General features: G+C 40.9%; 11 non-coding genes across 11 annotated transcripts; all 11 read right to left on the bottom strand.

Annotated features, from left to right (window-relative positions):
- Window positions 1–5,290: 5,290 nt before the first annotated feature.
- On the bottom strand, window positions 5,291–5,401 carry LOC128161980 (U6 spliceosomal RNA). The gene has a single exon (XR_008240573.1). It is a non-coding gene; the product is annotated as a U6 spliceosomal RNA (small nuclear RNA).
- Window positions 5,402–6,549: 1,148 nt separating this feature from the next.
- On the bottom strand, window positions 6,550–6,713 carry LOC128161866 (U1 spliceosomal RNA). Its single transcript, XR_008240468.1, has one exon. It is a non-coding gene; the product is annotated as a U1 spliceosomal RNA (small nuclear RNA).
- Window positions 6,714–7,371: 658 nt separating this feature from the next.
- On the bottom strand, window positions 7,372–7,480 carry LOC128161977 (U6 spliceosomal RNA). The gene has a single exon (XR_008240570.1). It is a non-coding gene; the product is annotated as a U6 spliceosomal RNA (small nuclear RNA).
- Window positions 7,481–8,628: 1,148 nt separating this feature from the next.
- LOC128161865 (U1 spliceosomal RNA) lies at window positions 8,629–8,792 on the bottom strand. Its single transcript, XR_008240467.1, has one exon. It is a non-coding gene; the product is annotated as a U1 spliceosomal RNA (small nuclear RNA).
- Window positions 8,793–9,449: 657 nt separating this feature from the next.
- LOC128161976 (U6 spliceosomal RNA) lies at window positions 9,450–9,558 on the bottom strand. Its single transcript, XR_008240569.1, has one exon. It is a non-coding gene; the product is annotated as a U6 spliceosomal RNA (small nuclear RNA).
- A 1,148-nt stretch (window positions 9,559–10,706) lies between these two features.
- LOC128161863 (U1 spliceosomal RNA) lies at window positions 10,707–10,870 on the bottom strand. Its single transcript, XR_008240466.1, has one exon. It is a non-coding gene; the product is annotated as a U1 spliceosomal RNA (small nuclear RNA).
- A 658-nt stretch (window positions 10,871–11,528) lies between these two features.
- LOC128161975 (U6 spliceosomal RNA) lies at window positions 11,529–11,637 on the bottom strand. Its single transcript, XR_008240568.1, has one exon. It is a non-coding gene; the product is annotated as a U6 spliceosomal RNA (small nuclear RNA).
- Window positions 11,638–12,785: 1,148 nt separating this feature from the next.
- LOC128161861 (U1 spliceosomal RNA) lies at window positions 12,786–12,949 on the bottom strand. The gene has a single exon (XR_008240464.1). It is a non-coding gene; the product is annotated as a U1 spliceosomal RNA (small nuclear RNA).
- A 658-nt stretch (window positions 12,950–13,607) lies between these two features.
- LOC128161974 (U6 spliceosomal RNA) lies at window positions 13,608–13,716 on the bottom strand. Its single transcript, XR_008240567.1, has one exon. It is a non-coding gene; the product is annotated as a U6 spliceosomal RNA (small nuclear RNA).
- Window positions 13,717–14,864: 1,148 nt separating this feature from the next.
- On the bottom strand, window positions 14,865–15,028 carry LOC128161860 (U1 spliceosomal RNA). The gene has a single exon (XR_008240463.1). It is a non-coding gene; the product is annotated as a U1 spliceosomal RNA (small nuclear RNA).
- A 658-nt stretch (window positions 15,029–15,686) lies between these two features.
- Window positions 15,687–15,795, bottom strand: LOC128161973 (U6 spliceosomal RNA). The gene has a single exon (XR_008240566.1). It is a non-coding gene; the product is annotated as a U6 spliceosomal RNA (small nuclear RNA).
- Between the last annotated feature and the right edge of the window lie 674 nt (window positions 15,796–16,469).

The raw sequence follows: 16,469 nt of genomic DNA, 5'->3' as shown, positions 1-16,469 counted from the left end.
GTTTTTTTATTATTCGAAAGATGCTTCTCAATGATACTTTGAAGTGAAAAAATAGCGTTTAATGTTCCACACCTTGCCTAAATCCAAACAGTGTATACATCATTTAGAACAGAATTATCTTCCGATCATTTCATAAATCTATTGTTAAGTATAGTTGTATATATTTTCAACATGCAACTCATGAGAGTGTTTCCTTTACAATTATCTGTTTCTTCTGGGTAACCCTTTAAAAAATTATATGTACGATGAAACCTTCACATCATGTTTGGGGGAAAATACTTGCGTAACTTAACGGTCCGCTCTTGAGCTGTAATGACAAGCTGCATGCTTGTCAGATTAAAAGCTATAAAAGTTTTTGAAACTGTTGTGAGTTTTGTGGTTTTTTTTTTCATTTTTCATTTGATTAGACCCAATCACTCCAATTTTCTTCCAGTTTCATTCCAATATCTTTCCTATTTTACCAAGTCCATTCGCGTTGGCCTATCAATTAGACAGGAGTTCCCAGTATATCGTGCCTCGTTCTAGTTTCTTTCATTAATTTCATTTTATTCCATTCCTCTTATATGACCAATCAAATTGTCGAATCATTCCAATTTTATTCCATTTCTCTTGCATGACCAATCAAATTGTCGATTCATTCCAATTTTATTCCATTTCCCTTATATGACCAACCAATTGTCGATTCATTTCAATTTCATTCCATTTCTCTTGTATGACCAATCAAATTGCCGATTCATTCTAATTTTATTCCATTTCTCCTGCATGACCAATCAAATTGTCGGTTCATCCATTTTATTCCACTTCTCTTGCTTGACCAATCAAATTGTCGGTTCATTCCAATTTTATTCCATTTTATTCCAATTTTATTCCAATTCTCTTGCATGACCAATCAAATTGTCGATTCATTCCAATTTCATTCCAATTTTATTCCATTTCTCTTGAATGTCAAATCAAATTGTCGGTTCATTCCAATTTCATTCCATTTTATTCCAATTTTATTCCATTTCTCTTGCATGACCAATCAAATTGTCGATTCATTCCAATTTTATTCCATTTCTCCTGCACGACCAATCAAATTGTCGGTTCATCCATTTTATTCCATTTCTCTTGAATGTCCAATCAAATTGTCGGTTCATTCCAATTTTATTCCAAATTCATTCGCCCTGATCAATCAGATAGGCCTAACCAGCACATTCAGTGTCTTCCCAACACATCCCAAGTCTCTTTGGTCGACCAATCAAGTTGTCGCTTCATTCCAATTTTACACCAATTTCACCTCAGTGTAGTTCCAATTCGCTCGTCTCGGCCAATCAGTGTGCGGTGTACCGCCATTTCTGTAAATCGTCACAAGACGAGAGGGACGTTCTCAAAGAGATAACCAGAGTTGATTGTCATGTTAGGCGAGTTTGATATAAAAATTAGACATCGACCACGGGATTCAAGTCGAAGAAAAAGGAGGGGAACACGTAAACAATGTCGGGCGTTTGACGTGTGTAATGTGAAGCGCTCATGCAACTGCCAACAGACTCAGTGAACAGATACGTGTAACATGTGTAAAGACGCAAGGTGCGTGAAATTTAATGCATATTAGTTAGAAGGTACTCCAGTAAAGCTTAAAATCAGCGCAAATGATTTGTTAAAAACTATAAAGTCTTACTTGACACGATCGTTAGCAAATGCCCCACTCTTGCCGCCCGAAAGAATGCGATACACGTGTGTACACAGTACTGGTCAGCTGCTGGTGTCGGGACAGAAAGCACGAGGTACTGACACATCAGGTGGCTCCTGCACATTGATTATTTGCACGTGATATTTTGATTTCTTCTTGGTATCAGTTTCAAGTTTGTACCCAAGGTATGATCAGATACATACATGTAAATAACATGTTATTTTTGTTACTGGTATGATTTAACTATGCATGAATTTTAAACCGAATTCAAATTGATACCAAGCACGTTTTGTATGTGTATTATAAAACAGTTGTGTGACCCATAACTCATTGATATGAAATGAACGATACACATGAAGCCTCTTGCTTTGCAGAAAACTTACAAAGCTCCAGGAGGATGTTGGTGAAGAATAAAGATGCAGGAGACATCCCACTTGAACAACCAATGAAGGTTCCATCTCGAAGATTAAAAACTAAAGAACGCAGTAAATTTAGAGGCAATAATAGAGGTAATTGTTGAAAAATTGATACAGCTTGAAATTTATACAATGCTGAAGATTTACCCTTCCCCCACTAAAAAGTATTTTTTTGACTGTCTATAGAGCGAGTATCTGGAGTGCTCGATCTGTAAAAAGAAGCTCAGCAGTTGGAACCAGGACCTCCTAGACCAGCTGGATGTAGGGCATCGTCTCCAGTTTCCCTGCATCCTGACCAGACTGATGGCCTGCGACCTGGAAGTGGTGAAGATGCTGAGACAGCGGGGACTCGGGAACAGTGTCGCCAGACTCCGGCAGAACCTTGCTGAGCTGCACGGAGAGGAAAACCTCAAGAGGACGGCACACTACCTGAGCGACTGCCAGACATTCAGCACCGCCCAGAAGAGAGGACTGGTCACCAGGACCGCCTTCACCCCCCCGCCCACGCCCCCCAGGGTCCCGTCCTGCCAGTGGCTGACCTCCGTCTACTGTCAAGACATGCTGTCTAGATTGGAGGAAGTTAAGGCTGCCATCACCTCAGTCTACGGACGGATCCTGAAGGTAGACTCCACCAAGAAGGTTGCCAAGAAACTTCAGGGGTCTTCGGAGGAAGACCAGCCCACGGAAGAGGACCAGGACCACGACGAGGGATTCGAGGAGGAAGACGATCCCACCGTCCCAGATGCCAACTTCGAGGTGGCAGCTGTGAGGCCGACTGGGAAGCCTGCGGTCAGACCGTGGGACCTGAAGCGAGCACCGCAAGGCCCCCATCCAGCCCTCGTGCTGTCTGGCAACGCGGTTCACCCAGGTCTCCGGCCCGTGCCGTCAGGTCTCCCAGGACGCCAACACCAGCTGTCACCCTGGATTCCTGGACCCCCCCCCCCCCCCCCCCCCCAAGGACCAACCCACCCAGCGACCAGAAGGAGGAGTTTCTGTCCCTCTGGAAGAGGAGAATGTAAGTAGAGAACAATTGCTCTTTAATGTTATATACATGCATTGAAAACAAACACTGACTCCTTCCTTTATATCACAGAGTGATGAGGATCAGCTGCCGGAGCCCACGTCTGGCATGCAACCAGTGCACGACCTGGCTGACTACCTGCTTCAGCTCAGGGACTGCAGGACCCTGACCCGGACCCAACAGGAACAGCTCGCCGTCTTGTGGGACAAGCTGGAACCACAGGACCAGCGGCCAGCCGTGTTCAAGCCCAGGACCAGGTCTTCTCCCAAAGGCAGGTTTATGGCGTCCAAGACAGGAAAGTCACCTGTTAAAGCCAACGTGGAGAAGACCAAACGGTAAGAGTGTGTACGATGGACAACGTTTGAAATTGCACGTTTATTGTAGTACAGTGTTTTGAATGTCTACTTTCTTATTACAGGTCCTTTGTGGGCACAGGTACCAGACCTGCCTCTTACCCAGATGCCAACCGGTACATGGAGGCAATAGTGAAGAGGCTGACGTAACTCTATCCATCAGCCATTCGTCGCCCAGGCGCCCCAACCATCACCAGGTGGAGCCTGATCCAGGCAGCTTACAACAGGATCAGGGAAGTGGTGATGGAGGATCCCAGAGTATCAGCTTTGACCGGCATACAACTGTTGCCACTTAACCAGGCCACCTTGATACTCTGGTAAGTGTCGTGATAAAAATGCATTCAAAGTATGCTTACATTGTGTTTGTCATGAGTGTGTGTGTGTTCTATAATGTACTCTATTCATTACAGGGACCGTAGGCGTCAGGCCAGACAGGAGGAAGTGGTCCTGTCCCAGGGAATTGAGATCTCGGATCCCCCAGTGACAGCCCCACAGCCCCTTCCCCCGCCTCTCAGCAAACCGGCCACCCTATTGACCTCCAGTGCCCCGGCCCACAGGTACCAGCTGCCACCCAACACGGCAGGCCAGTCCCGCGTCCCCAGATGATGCCATCCCCGCCCAGGATCATACGCCATCCCGTAATTGCCCCGGGCCCAGTCCAGTACCGCTACGTCTTGACCCAGGTGCCACCAAACCCGACCCCCCAGCCAGTCATTCCCCAGTACCAGGAACCGGAGTTCACCGCCCAGGCACTACCCCCACTGGTTTCTGGTTCCACGGCCTGCTACAGACGAAAGTTGAGAAGAGGAAGAGAATGGGGGAGTACGTCCGCCAGTACAAACCCCGCCGTGGACCAAACCAGTGCAGCCAGTGCAAAAAGCCGAAAGTTGCCCCCAGCCACCGGCAGTACTTCGGGAACTGGTACTGCGAGGAGACCACAGGGGAGAGCTACGAGGACTGGGCCGAGAGGATGCGCCTCAGGGGATACACCAGCAGGAAGAGGAGACAGCCCCCGCCAGACGAAGAGAACCCGACAGCTGATCCGCCTTGACAACAAAACTTTGAAAAAAAACAAAAAAAACGACATATACACCCAGAAAAAAAAAACAAACACCAAAACTTTGAAAAAATCCAAAAAAAAATAAACTTTTAATGCTGCCTAGTTATAATTGTACTCTGTATTGATAATTTTACTTTGTATTTTATAATTAGAAGGTCCCAAGCCCTTGTAAAAAGCAGAGGGAAAGTTAATAAAATTCATAAGAAATCATTCTATGTCTTTTTATTTGAAATGGAGAGGAGAAATCACTTGCAACATGTGTCAAGAGTGAAAAACCCACCGGGATTCGAACCCAGATCCCTTGCCAGTAACTTAGGCAAGTGTGTTACCATTACACCATAGGAATTAGAAATGACACAATATACAAGGATTTTTTAAAATTAAAATTACCATTAAAATTGATAAAAGGCTTTACTATTTAATGAATAGAGGCAGAATAAACCTATATGAACTTGATAAGACCCATAAAGCATAAATAAGCTGTTTACAAAATATAAATAAATGTATTTAAGGATGGCGTTTACTCAGAATGAAAAAAAATTCCACTGATGATAATGAAAAACCAACTATTGTGTGTTAAAGGGGTCTAGAATAGAAGCCAAAAGATACCCCTAAAAATCACCAAAATTAGCCCACTAAAACCCCTTTAAATAATTAAATAATGCAGCTAAAACTCTCTAAATGGATTCAAATGACGTAGAAACTTGTTTTTTAACGATCGTCCGGTTTTTTCTCCCTTTTTTCCTCTTTCCTTCTTTAATACTGCAGGGCGGGAATTGGAACGATACCACGAAGATTGCGTACCATCCTTTGCGCAGGGGCCATGCTAATCTTCTCTGTATCGTTCCAATTTTAATATATGTACTGCCGAAAAGCAAGTACAAGTACTTGTACCGTCCCGCGGGAATAAGTACTAAGCTTTGAATAGTATACTGAAACAGCGCGTTCAAATATCTACATACTGTAAACACCATGATTACGTATATATAACGTAACAGGGACGACAACTGTGGTCTCTGTACCGGTGGTATAGTAATAGAATATGATTAGTAAAACTAAGTACCAGCGGTATAAAAAGAGGGATGGCGGTGGCGGATGGGGGTGGCATTCAATATTTGACCTCCGTTTTAGCGATTGATTACAAAAAATCAATCCCAATGACCTCATGAAGTGAAATGTCAGTTCGATGGCACATTTATAATTCTCTTTCTTCTGGTATGCAAGTTTTCCTCCCAAGCCCCATATTAATAATTGCAACCCCACCCTCCCTATCTACCCTAGACACGCCCAGCATTGTACATTCACACATAGTGCAATGCGCGTTACTTGACTATACGTGAAGATGAATGGTTCAATTTGAATAAACTAGGTATACAGATGCATGCTGACTGAGAAATTATTGCACTGTTTTAAATACTGAAATACATTTACATTAATCTTACCGCGTTTGATCCTAGAAACTTAATACAATCCGATAGAATGGGCCCAGTGTATGTCCGAAAAGCGGTCACTTACTAGCATATTCCATTTCCCGTTAAGCTAAATCGAAGCTGGGTGTATATGCTGTTTCACACAAAATCACATCTCTTTCGCGACTGGATGACAATTTTCAAACTTTGTTGTCACGAGCTCGACGTCACAATGAAATATACGCATACACACGGGTCCACAGTCAAAGGGATGCAACTCCTTCTTTTCCTTTGCACAAAGCTTGTGAAAATATCGCGAACTGGCGCTGATCTCTCTCGAAAAAAAATTGCCTGTCAGTGAAACAGTAATGTTTACACCTAAATTAAAATTAATATTAGCACACACATTAACCAAGTAACCAACGCTATTATCAAAAAATAAAGTGGATACACTGATGTCCCGTGTAGTTACATGTAAAAATAAATAATTATACATATTTACTGAATTAATTTCTTCCACACTAATCTAAGCTGTTTGCGGTGACTTGCTTTTAAGATTCGATGATATGAATTTCCATAAGGTGTCAAATTGTGTGTGTTCTTTTATATTGAATTTTATACCAGGGGTTAGCGCGAACGCAGACCCCCACACTAAAAAATTACGTGCCCGAGTCGCCCGCATTTGGGGCGATCGCAGGGTTCAGCCTATCCGGAGTGCAATGGAATGGCCTCGCCCTGGAGGGACCCCCTTGATGATCAGGGTGCCCTCTGCACCAGGTAAGTATGATTTGAATGCGGCTAAAGAAGAATTTCAAGCTACGAAGTTGTAATAAAAAGAAGTGTTTAGTGAACTGCATGTACCGCAACAGCAAATTTCAAACACAAATCATCCCAAATAATACATTTTGTCTACACAATTACATAGTTTACAACATTTTCTCACATCTCTGCAACAATTTAACAGCTCACACACTCCCTGTCAAGTCTGAATACGCCCCGTCCGATTTTTCTTAACACAACGTATGACAAACGTTTCGCCGCGTACATGTAGATATGTATTAGGAGAAAGACCATACATTTTGCTTGAAGTAAATACAGCATTTCATGGACAAATAATTCCCTAAAAAGCGCATATCCGTTTCAAAATCTAAACTTACACATGTATCTTGTCAGTAGCATCGTTATCTAAAATAGCACTGTGTAAAACCAGGACCAGCCTGTTCGGGCGGGTGTGGGGCGTTTTTTTTTTTTTTTTTTTTTTTTTTTTTTTTTTTTTGAATAAAAGAAAAATATGGAACGCTTCACGAATTCGCGTGCCATCCTTGCTTGCGCTACATACTCCCCAATCTTCGTGGTATCGTTCCAATTTCTCGACCAATCAGATTGTCCCCTCATTCCAATTCCTATTCCAATTCCTATTCCAATTTTTTTGAATAAAAAAAGAAAAATATGGAACGCTTCACGAATTTGCGTGTCATCCTTGCGCAGGGGCCATGCTAATCTTCTCTGTATCGTTCCAATTTTAATATATGTACTGCCGAAAAGCAAGTACAAGTACTTGTACCGTCCCGCGGGAATAAGTACTAAGCTTTGAATAGTATACTGAAACAGCGCGTTCAAATATCTACATACTGTAAACACCATGATTACGTATATATAACGTAACAGGGACGACAACTGTGGTCTCTGTACCGGTGGTATAGTAATAGAATATGATTAGTAAAACTAAGTACCAGCGGTATAAAAAGAGGGATGGCGGTGGCGGATGGGGGTGGCATTCAATATTTGACCTCCGTTTTAGCGATTGATTACAAAAAATCAATCCCAATGACCTCATGAAGTGAAATGTCAGTTCGATGGCACATTTATAATTCTCTTTCTTCTGGTATGCAAGTTTTCCTCCCAAGCCCCATATTAATAATTGCAACCCCACCCTCCCTATCTACCCTAGACACGCCCAGCATTGTACATTCACACATAGTGCAATGCGCGTTACTTGACTATACGTGAAGATGAATGGTTCAATTTGAATAAACTAGGTATACAGATGCATGCTGACTGAGAAATTATTGCACTGTTTTAAATACTGAAATACATTTACATTAATCTTACCGCGTTTGATCCTAGAAACTTAATACAATCCGATAGAATGGGCCCAGTGTATGTCCGAAAAGCGGTCACTTACTAGCATATTCCATTTCCCGTTAAGCTAAATCGAAGCTGGGTGTATATGCTGTTTCACACAAAATCACATCTCTTTCGCGACTGGATGACAATTTTCAAACTTTGTTGTCACGAGCTCGACGTCACAATGAAATATACGCATACACACGGGTCCACAGTCAAAGGGATGCAACTCCTTCTTTTCCTTTGCACAAAGCTTGTGAAAATATCGCGAACTGGCGCTGATCTCTCTCGAAAAAAAATTGCCTGTCAGTGAAACAGTAATGTTTACACCTAAATTAAAATTAATATTAGCACACACATTAACCAAGTAACCAACGCTATTATCAAAAAATAAAGTGGATACACTGATGTCCCGTGTAGTTACATGTAAAAATAAATAATTATACATATTTACTGAATTAATTTCTTCCACACTAATCTAAGCTGTTTGCGGTGACTTGCTTTTAAGATTCGATGATATGAATTTCCATAAGGTGTCAAATTGTGTGTGTTCTTTTATATTGAATTTTATACCAGGGGTTAGCGCGAACGCAGACCCCCACACTAAAAAATTACGTGCCCGAGTCGCCCGCATTTGGGGCGATCGCAGGGTTCAGCCTATCCGGAGTGCAATGGAATGGCCTCGCCCTGGAGGGACCCCCTTGATGATCAGGGTGCCCTCTGCACCAGGTAAGTATGATTTGAATGCGGCTAAAGAAGAATTTCAAGCTACGAAGTTGTAATAAAAAGAAGTGTTTAGTGAACTGCATGTACCGCAACAGCAAATTTCAAACACAAATCATCCCAAATAATACATTTTGTCTACACAATTACATAGTTTACAACATTTTCTCACATCTCTGCAACAATTTAACAGCTCACACACTCCCTGTCAAGTCTGAATACGCCCCGTCCGATTTTTCTTAACACAACGTATGACAAACGTTTCGCCGCGTACATGTAGATATGTATTAGGAGAAAGACCATACATTTTGCTTGAAGTAAATACAGCATTTCATGGACAAATAATTCCCTAAAAAGCGCATATCCGTTTCAAAATCTAAACTTACACATGTATCTTGTCAGTAGCATCGTTATCTAAAATAGCACTGTGTAAAACCAGGACCAGCCTGTTCGGGCGGGTGTGGGGCGTTTTTTTTTTTTTTTTTTTTTTTTTTTTTTTTTTTTGAATAAAAGAAAAATATGGAACGCTTCACGAATTCGCGTGCCATCCTTGCTTGCGCTACATACTCCCCAATCTTCGTGGTATCGTTCCAATTTCTCGACCAATCAGATTGTCCCCTCATTCCAATTCCTATTCCAATTCCTATTCCAATTTTTTTGAATAAAAAAAGAAAAATATGGAACGCTTCACGAATTTGCGTGTCATCCTTGCGCAGGGGCCATGCTAATCTTCTCTGTATCGTTCCAATTTTAATATATGTACTGCCGAAAAGCAAGTACAAGTACTTGTACCGTCCCGCGGGAATAAGTACTAAGCTTTGAATAGTATACTGAAACAGCGCGTTCAAATATCTACATACTGTAAACACCATGATTACGTATATATAACGTAACAGGGACGACAACTGTGGTCTCTGTACCGGTGGTATAGTAATAGAATATGATTAGTAAAACTAAGTACCAGCGGTATAAAAAGAGGGATGGCGGTGGCGGATGGGGGTGGCATTCAATATTTGACCTCCGTTTTAGCGATTGATTACAAAAAATCAATCCCAATGACCTCATGAAGTGAAATGTCAGTTCGATGGCACATTTATAATTCTCTTTCTTCTGGTATGCAAGTTTTCCTCCCAAGCCCCATATTAATAATTGCAACCCCACCCTCCCTATCTACCCTAGACACGCCCAGCATTGTACATTCACACATAGTGCAATGCGCGTTACTTGACTATACGTGAAGATGAATGGTTCAATTTGAATAAACTAGGTATACAGATGCATGCTGACTGAGAAATTATTGCACTGTTTTAAATACTGAAATACATTTACATTAATCTTACCGCGTTTGATCCTAGAAACTTAATACAATCCGATAGAATGGGCCCAGTGTATGTCCGAAAAGCGGTCACTTACTAGCATATTCCATTTCCCGTTAAGCTAAATCGAAGCTGGGTGTATATGCTGTTTCACACAAAATCACATCTCTTTCGCGACTGGATGACAATTTTCAAACTTTGTTGTCACGAGCTCGACGTCACAATGAAATATACGCATACACACGGGTCCACAGTCAAAGGGATGCAACTCCTTCTTTTCCTTTGCACAAAGCTTGTGAAAATATCGCGAACTGGCGCTGATCTCTCTCGAAAAAAAATTGCCTGTCAGTGAAACAGTAATGTTTACACCTAAATTAAAATTAATATTAGCACACACATTAACCAAGTAACCAACGCTATTATCAAAAAATAAAGTGGATACACTGATGTCCCGTGTAGTTACATGTAAAAATAAATAATTATACATATTTACTGAATTAATTTCTTCCACACTAATCTAAGCTGTTTGCGGTGACTTGCTTTTAAGATTCGATGATATGAATTTCCATAAGGTGTCAAATTGTGTGTGTTCTTTTATATTGAATTTTATACCAGGGGTTAGCGCGAACGCAGACCCCCACACTAAAAAATTACGTGCCCGAGTCGCCCGCATTTGGGGCGATCGCAGGGTTCAGCCTATCCGGAGTGCAATGGAATGGCCTCGCCCTGGAGGGACCCCCTTGATGATCAGGGTGCCCTCTGCACCAGGTAAGTATGATTTGAATGCGGCTAAAGAAGAATTTCAAGCTACGAAGTTGTAATAAAAAGAAGTGTTTAGTGAACTGCATGTACCGCAACAGCAAATTTCAAACACAAATCATCCCAAATAATACATTTTGTCTACACAATTACATAGTTTACAACATTTTCTCACATCTCTGCAACAATTTAACAGCTCACACACTCCCTGTCAAGTCTGAATACGCCCCGTCCGATTTTTCTTAACACAACGTATGACAAACGTTTCGCCGCGTACATGTAGATATGTATTAGGAGAAAGACCATACATTTTGCTTGAAGTAAATACAGCATTTCATGGACAAATAATTCCCTAAAAAGCGCATATCCGTTTCAAAATCTAAACTTACACATGTATCTTGTCAGTAGCATCGTTATCTAAAATAGCACTGTGTAAAACCAGGACCAGCCTGTTCGGGCGGGTGTGGGGCGTTTTTTTTTTTTTTTTTTTTTTTTTTTTTTTTTTTTTGAATAAAAGAAAAATATGGAACGCTTCACGAATTCGCGTGCCATCCTTGCTTGCGCTACATACTCCCCAATCTTCGTGGTATCGTTCCAATTTCTCGACCAATCAGATTGTCCCCTCATTCCAATTCCTATTCCAATTCCTATTCCAATTTTTTTGAATAAAAAAAGAAAAATATGGAACGCTTCACGAATTTGCGTGTCATCCTTGCGCAGGGGCCATGCTAATCTTCTCTGTATCGTTCCAATTTTAATATATGTACTGCCGAAAAGCAAGTACAAGTACTTGTACCGTCCCGCGGGAATAAGTACTAAGCTTTGAATAGTATACTGAAACAGCGCGTTCAAATATCTACATACTGTAAACACCATGATTACGTATATATAACGTAACAGGGACGACAACTGTGGTCTCTGTACCGGTGGTATAGTAATAGAATATGATTAGTAAAACTAAGTACCAGCGGTATAAAAAGAGGGATGGCGGTGGCGGATGGGGGTGGCATTCAATATTTGACCTCCGTTTTAGCGATTGATTACAAAAAATCAATCCCAATGACCTCATGAAGTGAAATGTCAGTTCGATGGCACATTTATAATTCTCTTTCTTCTGGTATGCAAGTTTTCCTCCCAAGCCCCATATTAATAATTGCAACCCCACCCTCCCTATCTACCCTAGACACGCCCAGCATTGTACATTCACACATAGTGCAATGCGCGTTACTTGACTATACGTGAAGATGAATGGTTCAATTTGAATAAACTAGGTATACAGATGCATGCTGACTGAGAAATTATTGCACTGTTTTAAATACTGAAATACATTTACATTAATCTTACCGCGTTTGATCCTAGAAACTTAATACAATCCGATAGAATGGGCCCAGTGTATGTCCGAAAAGCGGTCACTTACTAGCATATTCCATTTCCCGTTAAGCTAAATCGAAGCTGGGTGTATATGCTGTTTCACACAAAATCACATCTCTTTCGCGACTGGATGACAATTTTCAAACTTTGTTGTCACGAGCTCGACGTCACAATGAAATATACGCATACACACGGGTCCACAGTCAAAGGGATGCAACTCCTTCTTTTCCTTTGCACAAAGCTTGTGAAAATATCGCGAACTGGCGCTGATCTCTCTCGAAAAAAAATTGCCTGTCAGTGAAACAGTAATGTTTACACCTAAATTAAAATTAATATTAGCACACACATTAACCAAGTAACCAACGCTATTATCAAAAAATAAAGTGGATACACTGATGTCCCGTGTAGTTACATGTAAAAATAAATAATTATACATATTTACTGAATTAATTTCTTCCACACTAATCTAAGCTGTTTGCGGTGACTTGCTTTTAAGATTCGATGATATGAATTTCCATAAGGTGTCAAATTGTGTGTGTTCTTTTATATTGAATTTTATACCAGGGGTTAGCGCGAACGCAGACCCCCACACTAAAAAATTACGTGCCCGAGTCGCCCGCATTTGGGGCGATCGCAGGGTTCAGCCTATCCGGAGTGCAATGGAATGGCCTCGCCCTGGAGGGACCCCCTTGATGATCAGGGTGCCCTCTGCACCAGGTAAGTATGATTTGAATGCGGCTAAAGAAGAATTTCAAGCTACGAAGTTGTAATAAAAAGAAGTGTTTAGTGAACTGCATGTACCGCAACAGCAAATTTCAAACACAAATCATCCCAAATAATACATTTTGTCTACACAATTACATAGTTTACAACATTTTCTCACATCTCTGCAACAATTTAACAGCTCACACACTCCCTGTCAAGTCTGAATACGCCCCGTCCGATTTTTCTTAACACAACGTATGACAAACGTTTCGCCGCGTACATGTAGATATGTATTAGGAGAAAGACCATACATTTTGCTTGAAGTAAATACAGCATTTCATGGACAAATAATTCCCTAAAAAGCGCATATCCGTTTCAAAATCTAAACTTACACATGTATCTTGTCAGTAGCATCGTTATCTAAAATAGCACTGTGTAAAACCAGGACCAGCCTGTTCGGGCGGGTGTGGGGCGTTTTTTTTTTTTTTTTTTTTTTTTTTTTTTTTTTTTTGAATAAAAGAAAAATATGGAACGCTTCACGAATTCGCGTGCCATCCTTGCTTGCGCTACATACTCCCCAATCTTCGTGGTATCGTTCCAATTTCTCGACCAATCAGATTGTCCCCTCATTCCAATTCCTATTCCAATTCCTATTCCAATTTTTTTGAATAAAAAAAGAAAAATATGGAACGCTTCACGAATTTGCGTGTCATCCTTGCGCAGGGGCCATGCTAATCTTCTCTGTATCGTTCCAATTTTAATATATGTACTGCCGAAAAGCAAGTACAAGTACTTGTACCGTCCCGCGGGAATAAGTACTAAGCTTTGAATAGTATACTGAAACAGCGCGTTCAAATATCTACATACTGTAAACACCATGATTACGTATATATAACGTAACAGGGACGACAACTGTGGTCTCTGTACCGGTGGTATAGTAATAGAATATGATTAGTAAAACTAAGTACCAGCGGTATAAAAAGAGGGATGGCGGTGGCGGATGGGGGTGGCATTCAATATTTGACCTCCGTTTTAGCGATTGATTACAAAAAATCAATCCCAATGACCTCATGAAGTGAAATGTCAGTTCGATGGCACATTTATAATTCTCTTTCTTCTGGTATGCAAGTTTTCCTCCCAAGCCCCATATTAATAATTGCAACCCCACCCTCCCTATCTACCCTAGACACGCCCAGCATTGTACATTCACACATAGTGCAATGCGCGTTACTTGACTATACGTGAAGATGAATGGTTCAATTTGAATAAACTAGGTATACAGATGCATGCTGACTGAGAAATTATTGCACTGTTTTAAATACTGAAATACATTTACATTAATCTTACCGCGTTTGATCCTAGAAACTTAATACAATCCGATAGAATGGGCCCAGTGTATGTCCGAAAAGCGGTCACTTACTAGCATATTCCATTTCCCGTTAAGCTAAATCGAAGCTGGGTGTATATGCTGTTTCACACAAAATCACATCTCTTTCGCGACTGGATGACAATTTTCAAACTTTGTTGTCACGAGCTCGACGTCACAATGAAATATACGCATACACACGGGTCCACAGTCAAAGGGATGCAACTCCTTCTTTTCCTTTGCACAAAGCTTGTGAAAATATCGCGAACTGGCGCTGATCTCTCTCGAAAAAAAATTGCCTGTCAGTGAAACAGTAATGTTTACACCTAAATTAAAATTAATATTAGCACACACATTAACCAAGTAACCAACGCTATTATCAAAAAATAAAGTGGATACACTGATGTCCCGTGTAGTTACATGTAAAAATAAATAATTATACATATTTACTGAATTAATTTCTTCCACACTAATCTAAGCTGTTTGCGGTGACTTGCTTTTAAGATTCGATGATATGAATTTCCATAAGGTGTCAAATTGTGTGTGTTCTTTTATATTGAATTTTATACCAGGGGTTAGCGCGAACGCAGACCCCCACACTAAAAAATTACGTGCCCGAGTCGCCCGCATTTGGGGCGATCGCAGGGTTCAGCCTATCCGGAGTGCAATGGAATGGCCTCGCCCTGGAGGGACCCCCTTGATGATCAGGGTGCCCTCTGCACCAGGTAAGTATGATTTGAATGCGGCTAAAGAAGAATTTCAAGCTACGAAGTTGTAATAAAAAGAAGTGTTTAGTGAACTGCATGTACCGCAACAGCAAATTTCAAACACAAATCATCCCAAATAATACATTTTGTCTACACAATTACATAGTTTACAACATTTTCTCACATCTCTGCAACAATTTAACAGCTCACACACTCCCTGTCAAGTCTGAATACGCCCCGTCCGATTTTTCTTAACACAACGTATGACAAACGTTTCGCCGCGTACATGTAGATATGTATTAGGAGAAAGACCATACATTTTGCTTGAAGTAAATACAGCATTTCATGGACAAATAATTCCCTAAAAAGCGCATATCCGTTTCAAAATCTAAACTTACACATGTATCTTGTCAGTAGCATCGTTATCTAAAATAGCACTGTGTAAAACCAGGACCAGCCTGTTCGGGCGGGTGTGGGGCGTTTTTTTTTTTTTTTTTTTTTTTTTTTTTTTTTTTTTGAATAAAAGAAAAATATGGAACGCTTCACGAATTCGCGTGCCATCCTTGCTTGCGCTACATACTCCCCAATCTTCGTGGTATCGTTCCAATTTCTCGACCAATCAGATTGTCCCCTCATTCCAATTCCTATTCCAATTCCTATTCCAATTTTTTTGAATAAAAAAAGAAAAATATGGAACGCTTCACGAATTTGCGTGTCATCCTTGCGCAGGGGCCATGCTAATCTTCTCTGTATCGTTCCAATTTTAATATATGTACTGCCGAAAAGCAAGTACAAGTACTTGTACCGTCCCGCGGGAATAAGTACTAAGCTTTGAATAGTATACTGAAACAGCGCGTTCAAATATCTACATACTGTAAACACCATGATTACGTATATATAACGTAACAGGGACGACAACTGTGGTCTCTGTACCGGTGGTATAGTAATAGAATATGATTAGTAAAACTAAGTACCAGCGGTATAAAAAGAGGGATGGCGGTGGCGGATGGGGGTGGCATTCAATATTTGACCTCCGTTTTAGCGATTGATTACAAAAAATCAATCCCAATGACCTCATGAAGTGAAATGTCAGTTCGATGGCACATTTATAATTCTCTTTCTTCTGGTATGCAAGTTTTCCTCCCAAGCCCCATATTAATAATTGCAACCCCACCCTCCCTATCTACCCTAGACACGCCCAGCATTGTACATTCACACATAGTGCAATGCGCGTTACTTGACTATACGTGAAGATGAATGGTTCAATTTGAATAAACTAGGTATACAGATGCATGCTGACTGAGAAATTATTGCACTGTTTTAAATACTGAAATACATTTACATTAATCTTACCGCGTTTGATCCTAGAAACTTAATACAATCCGATAGAATGGGCCCAGTGTATGTCCGAAAAGCGGTCACTTACTAGCATATTCCATTTCCCGTTAAGCTAAATCGAAGCTGGGT

Source organism: Crassostrea angulata, chromosome 8, assembly GCF_025612915.1.
Source record: "Crassostrea angulata isolate pt1a10 chromosome 8, ASM2561291v2, whole genome shotgun sequence".
Lineage (NCBI taxonomy): Eukaryota > Metazoa > Mollusca > Bivalvia > Ostreida > Ostreidae > Magallana > Magallana angulata.
The sequence above is the reverse complement of the archived record's forward strand: the minus strand, read 5'-3'. Positions and strand labels throughout refer to the sequence as shown.